Source organism: Chrysochloris asiatica, unplaced genomic scaffold, assembly GCF_000296735.1.
Source record: "Chrysochloris asiatica unplaced genomic scaffold, ChrAsi1.0 scaffold00289, whole genome shotgun sequence".
Classification (NCBI taxonomy): domain Eukaryota; kingdom Metazoa; phylum Chordata; class Mammalia; order Afrosoricida; family Chrysochloridae; genus Chrysochloris; species Chrysochloris asiatica.
In genome coordinates this window covers 2,981,569-2,988,744 of record NW_006408807.1, presented here as the reverse complement: position 1 = coordinate 2,988,744, position 7,176 = coordinate 2,981,569, and positions in this window count along the sequence as shown.

The window sequence follows — 7,176 nt, the reverse complement described above, 5'->3', positions numbered from 1 at the left end:
TTGTCCTCCCTTCAGCTTGTACCCCAAGTACATCACCTCAGTTTTGCAGAGTTGAGCCTTCTTTGCTCTGGCCCGGTATCCTAGGCATCCCAGTTCCTGCAACAGATCTCTGGTTGCCTCTAGGCATTCTTCCTTAGTCTCGGCTGCCAGGAGCAGATCTTCCACGTACTGCAATAGAGTCACCTTGGGGTGCTGGGTCCTGTAATCTCTCAAGTCCATGTTAAGGGCCTCATTGAAGATGGTGGGGGGTAATTCTTAGTCCAAGTGAGCTGGCCCTCTTTCTACTCGAAGGCAAAAAGAGTTTGACTTGTAGGAGCCAAAGGGATGCTGAAGAATGCATCCTTTAAGTCCAAAACTGTGTAGCATACTAGATGGGGTGGCAGTTGGCTCAGGATGCCCGCTTGCAGGAGCTTATCAATATGTGGGGTTATGCCTTTTATAGGGTACTGCTTAATGCAGATGGGTTCTGCCGTGGGCCTCAATTCCACTACTGTCAGATATTAGTTAATGGCCAGTCTTATTCCCGCTGTCTCTGCCCATGCCTGTGTGAAGTCCCTAATCCAAGCTTCTATCTCCCCCTTATCGATGGCTGTCCTATCTTCAAAAAAAGATGTTCGTCTGCCAGAGAGTGTGAGAACTGTGATAGGATCTTCTTGCCAGTCTGTGACGGTAATTCCTTCGGGCTGGAAATGAATGTATGCCTGCACCTTGGTGAGGAGATCCCTTCCTAGCAGGGGTGCTGGGCTGTTGGGAACTACTAGAAAGGAATGTTCCACTAGATGGTTCCCAAGTTGCACTGATCTTTTGGTGGACCATGGGTATGACTTGGTGCCGGTAGCTCCCTGCACCAAATTCTTTTGGGTAGTCGTGGGTCCTAAAGGCTTATGTAAAACAGAAAATTGGGCTCCTGTGTCTGCCAGAAACCCCACAGCTTTCCCCTCCATGCACACAGTTACCCAAGGCTCAGGGAGGGGCTCTGAGCCCCGTACCCCCTAATCCTCTTCTACTTCCGTCAAGAGAGCCTGCCCCTGGGTTCGTTCTCTCCCTGGTGCCTCTTTTGCCTGTCTGTCTTTTCTCTCCTCTGGACACTCATTCTTCCAATGCCCGTGCCCTTTGCAGAGCGTGCACTGGTCTTTAGATAAAGATCTTCTCTACCATCTTTCTGCTCCTGCCCTCTGGGGATTCCCAGAAGGGGGTCTCACTCCCGCCAGCAGCACCCTGGCCAAGCTTTTCTGCTGCTTCCGGTTTTCTGCCACCTGGAACTCTCTGTCCTCTTTCCTCCTTCTCTCTTCCTTTTCTTCCTTCTCTTTTCGCAACCTGTCCTCTCGTTCCTGAGTCTCCTTCCTCAACTGCTCCTCTCTTTCCTCTGCAATTTCCCTAAGGTTGTATACCCTATCGGCTATCCGGAGAAGGTCCTTAATACTCAAATTCCCTAGTTCTTCCTTCTTATGCAGCTTCCTGTGAATGTCGGGGGCGGCTTGGTTGATGAAAAGTCATGATTACTGCGGACTGACTTTCTTCTGCCAAGGGATCTAGTGGTGTGTATTATCTGTAGGCCTTGTATATTCTCTCCAGATAATCTGGTCAGGTTTTCAGTTGCTCCCTGTTCTATGGCTTTGACTTTAGCCAAATTTGTGGGCCAGCGCGACGCCGCCCGGAGACCTGCCATCAGAGTCTGGCGATAGGACAGGAGATGCTCCCTACCTTTCGGCGTTTCAAAGTCCCAGTCAGGTCTCGTCAGTGGGAAGCGGTCTTTGATGAGGTTGGGGAGGGTTGTCGTTCGGCCATCCGGTCCGATGACGTTCTTCCTGGCTTCTGTAATTACTCGTTCATTTTCTTCTGAACTTAAAAGAGTACTCAAGAGTTGCTGACAATCATTCCAAGTAGGCTCATGAGTGTTCATGATAGACCCTATAAGATCAGTGAGCTTAGTGGGATCCTTAGTAAAGGGGGGGGGGGTTGGGACCTCCAATTGTAAAGGTCACTGGATGAGAAGGGCCAATATTGGTAGAATCTGTCCCCTTCACCAGATCCTACTACCCGCATAGGGAATGCGTGGATGGGGGGGGGGCGTCATTCCCTTCTTTTCCTGGCACTTTGGGACCCTTTCTTGTCCCCGGGGTGGCGACACCCCTCTCCCGGCCGAGGCCTTAAGTTAGGAGGAGAGAAGGTTTCCTCTCCTTCTCTCGCTGGAGAATATTCCGGGGGTTCATCTGGGGCCGTGGGAGTGGCTGCGGGGTCAAGGGGTTCTGGGCTTAACTCGGCCTGAACCCTTTGGTTCTGAGCAGGAGGTCTATAGAAGCCATCTAGATCCAACAGGGACTGGGGTGCCAAGTCTTGCTTTGATGGGATCCAGACCCGCTGCTACTAGTGCTGGGACCTTTTCTGAACTAGATGGAATGGAAGGTCCCTGGGATAGCTCTGTTTGAGCTTGCCGCGGCATCATGGGATCCGGTAGTGGATCCCGCGGTGAGGGAGTCAAAGCTTTCAACCAAGTGGGAGGATTTTCTGAGATCTCTTGCCACAAGAGGATATGTGGAAGTTGATCTGGGTGCCCGTCAATCCCAGGCCTTGTAATTACGGCCTTGACTTTTGAGATAAGATCTCCGGAAAGGAGCCATTTCTGGGCCACCCGACCCCAAAGGAGGGCCACTCAGACGAATAAAAGGTGTTTAACTTACCTTTCTTGATATTTGAGCTCATGTTTTGGCCTATCTTCTGGATGCCTGAGAAGTGACTTAAGAGGAGACCTCTAGGCGTAGCTTGTGTTTGTCCCATGAGATTTTCGTGCAAAAACAAGCCCAACACAAAAAGAGACACTACGAGTATGCTAGCGCACCTTAGGATTTCTCTCGTCCACTCACTCACATGCCGGCCGGCACACCACACACTCTCAAAATCTCTCTCACACACCCTATCTTCTCCAATTGCTCCAAAAGGTGTCCACTGAAGGGACTTCTTACCTGGGTTAGTCGGGATGTCTCCCGTGACCTTGAGGAGTGGTTGGTCCAGTTTCGTTGATCTTATGTCGAGCGCTCTCGGATTTCAGAACTCTTCTTCCCAGGGTCTGTCAGCCCCGGGGCCCAGCGAACCTGCCCTGTTTCAGGCCTTATGGTTCAGAGATCTCTCTTCCTCTGGTTGCAAGGACAAGCAGGAGGGCTTCTTTTTTCCTCCGGTCGCAAGGACAAGCAGGAGGGCCCGGCCGGGGCTTACCTGTACTAGTTACAAGCCTGATATCCAAGTCTGTTGGTATCTAAGTTTGGGGGATCCCGGACGAGCCCCCAAGGATGTTAGGGTCCGAGACCACTACCCAATAAGGAGACCAAGAGACAAAGATAATGCAAAAGCAGGCGGGCTTTATTCAAGCTAGCATGCTAGGGTTGAGTGGCGGCTGGCAGTGTAGTGTTCAGCAGTGTTACAGCTGTGTTACTGCATCAGCTCACCAAAGCTCGACCCCAAGCAGTTCACAAACCACACCTTATATAGGGTTTTGGGACACACCATGGGAGGGGGATATGCAAACTAGGATTACAACTTTTACCCAATGGAGCATTCAGAAACCGCAGGATCCAATAGATTTAACCATAAAATCACATAAGTAACCTATAGTACTAAGACTTTTTCCAGTTCTGCCGCCCTCATCTTATCTGTTATCTGTTCCGGCCACCTGGCCTGTGAGTCTTCAATTGTGACAGTTTTACGAGTGTGCTCTTTACCCTGCATTTGTGTCTCTTAAGATATTCTGTTGGGGACTTGCCTAGCCATGCCTGGTTGTTCTTATGGCCCCGGCCTGAAGCAGGTCTCAGAGCAAGCTCTTATGCCTGAAGTGGTGATTCTTGCTCTGAGCCCTACTTTCAGCCACCCACTTTTATTCTCACAAGTCTTTGCTCCAGGAAGTAGTTTAAGGAAAAAGAAAGTTATCATAAATTCCTTACTCCAGGAAGTGGTTTAAATAAAAAGAAAGTGACCATAAATTCTTTACTCATTTCAGGAAGTAACCAAAGAAAAAGAGAGAGATCATAAAGTTTTTACTTCAGGAAATAAAAAAGTTACCTGAATATAATAAACAGGATTATAATTTTTTTTCCCACACTAACAACCCAGCTCCTGATGGAACTATATCACAAAGGTCCTGCTAGAATTAAGCATCATAGCTAATGAATGGGCTGAAATTGCTGGAATTAACTGACTAGTTAGAGGGGTGATTTCGAATGTAGAAAAATATAGCCACCTCAATCTTCACTTTTGTCATATTAGTAATTGGAATTTAAACAGATATTAGATGTTCTGTCATGCCCTGTGTTTGAAGACTAGTGCAGATTCGGAGAAAGTCAGCATTTGGTGCTGTGAGTGGGATTCATTTCAACGGCCCCAGACCTAAGAAATTGTAAGGTTTTGTGGGAGAAAGAACAAAGGGGAATGTGATAAATTGTTTCAGCTGAAAGGAGAGCAGCTTCTAGAGTTGCCTGGAGCTGGATAGAAGAGATAGATCTAAGACTAGGGCCTACTGGAATCTGCCTTTTCAGAAGCCCAAGGCCATATGCATGTGAATGGGGTTAGTCCAGGGTGGAGGGAACTTAAGTGTTTTCAACTGTTAATGAATGGGTTTGATTACCTTATGGAGATCAGCTTCTCCTGTTTATTATTGTAAAATGAAATATTGTAAAATGTGTAATAGGAATATTGGGAATTTTGATTACAGAAAGTTTGTAAGCTGGCCTTTGGCATAAACTTGATTGAATTCGGTGGAATTAAATTTAAGGTGGAATCTTGAGCCAGAACTTGAGTTGATAACATTTGTATTTGAAAAGATATGCACAAAACTGTTGAAGATTTGTGAATTTAAAAAAAAAAAAAAAAAGGCAGACAGTTTGGCATTTTGAGTTTCAGAGGCTTCTAGGCAAGGAAAGTTTGCCCATCAAAGAAAATCACTTTCTAGGACCAAAAGTTGAAGGGAACCAGCCAGCAATAGGTCTTGCTGATGCACCATTGATCTTGAGATGAAATAAAAGGGAAAGCTGATTGTTTTGAAGTGCAGGGAGGTATGTGTGAACCCTCAAGCTTGCAGCTGGCAACCATAGTGAGGTTGGCCCAGGATGGGGCAGTGTTTCTGCCTGTTGTGCATAGGGTCGCTATGAGTGGGTGCTGACTCGATGGCACTTAACAACAACAACAACAATATAGGCATAGTTATCTGTACTCTTAAGGATATTGAGAAATGATACGCTTTATGAGAATTTAAGACAAATGAGTGAAGAGGGTTCATGAGAAGTAACTCTTGTGGGCGTGGTCCATCTTGAGGAATTCATGAGATTGCTAGACCTGGCAGGCAGATTGTTGAAACATGCAGGTTGTTCTAGGACTAGGAAATTTAAATAAGAATACAGCCATTAAAACCAAGAGCAAGCCATTTTGGCTTCTCTGGGGGGAGGGAAAATGGGATGTGTCACAGAATTGTATATGGGGGACTGGAACTGAAGGAGGGGCTTTTTGGAGACAAGAATAAATGTCTTCAGGCCATGTGGCACGTCTGCCCGTGTCTACTGCGTTGGGTGCCCACTTTTGCAAAATCAAGTAAAGAAAACCTCACTCTTGCTAAAATGAGTACAGATTGGATCACTTGAGTGTTTGTCAGTATAGACGACGTTTCTCACAGCAGCATGATTTAATCCAAAAGAATCTTCCATGTGCCTTGACTTCCTGAAGATGTTAATGAATGGCAAGCCCAAATTCCTCAGTAGTTTCCTCCAGCTTCTGTATATGGCTATGTGGCAAGAGAAAGAGACAGACAGATGGGCACAAGGAAAGCAGAAACACACTAAACCAAACAGAAGGGTCAGCAGTGGGGAGAAAGCCCCCTTGTTTCCTCTCTGAAGTTCTATGCTTCAGCCCACGTCCACAAAGAACTTGATTGAATTTAATTTTTCAGTGATTGTCTGATCACAATCACTGAGAAATGAATTCAACCAAGTTCTTTTAATTTAGGTGTTATGGATTGGATTTTGTTTCCTCAAAATATGTGTTAGAATCCTAACCCCTATACTTATAGATGCAATCTCATTTGGGATTCTTTGTTATGCATTTACATAACACTTTTGAGTTACAAAAGATCAGATTAGGCACAGGAAGAAGCATGAATGGGGAACAATAAATGCCTTGTGGAGATCTTCAAGGAATGTTGAAACTGGATTTTTTTTTCCCACAGAAGAGACAGAGAAAACCTTCCCCAACAGCCTGTGCTCTGAATTTAGACTTCTACCCTCCTAAACTGTAAGAAAATACATTTCTGTTCATTAAATACCATGCACTTGTGGTATTTCTGTTATAGCAGCATCAAAAAACTAAGACATTAGGTATCTTGTGTAATATCTCATTTGTAATATCCAAAACTGTGTAATAGCTGCTCTACTGTGGAAATCTGGTAAGTGACTTTCCTCTTCAAACTGCATGGTGCTATTCTTAGGCCAACTCAGAGTGTGAAAATACCTAAAGATTTCACAGACCCCTGAGCAGAGTCAAAGACCATGTTCTAACCTACTTCTCAAACCAAGTTGAGTTGGATCCAGGTGTTCCAGTTTCTAGCCCACCCCCGTCTTTCTGATTCCTAAAAAGATCCACTCAGGTCACCTTACAGGTAGGGGTGATATGGTGTTCTTGATGACACTGGTGGAACCTAGAAGTTAAAATCATGCTGATGTCTGGGCCCCACCCTGGGCTAATTAAATCAGCATCCACAGAGGTAGAATCAGGGTTGTTTAAAAACATTGTTGGGCTGTTGGGGTAAAGGTGCCTCCAGGGCTGTGAACAGGTTCATTCTGGTTTGACCCCCTGCTGATGTGAGAAACATTGTCGATACTGCCTTTGTCCTTCTTGGTTATGAGGTCACTGGTGAGTTATCACGAGTGTTTACTGACAAATGCTCAAGAAATCCCATCTGTACTCATTTTAGTGAGAGTGAGGCTTTTTTATTAGATTTTGCAAAATTGGGCACCAGACCTAGAAGACACAGGCCAAAGAATTTATCCCCTGTATACTGAGAAAGTAGCTTCCGCAGTTCCTCACTGACTGAGTCCATGGGACTAACAATCTTTACCTGGACGCTACCTACTTTCCCTTGATAGCATCATTCCTATGGCGCTGTGGGTTAAGGCGCCAGACTGCAAAGCCCTTTGAACT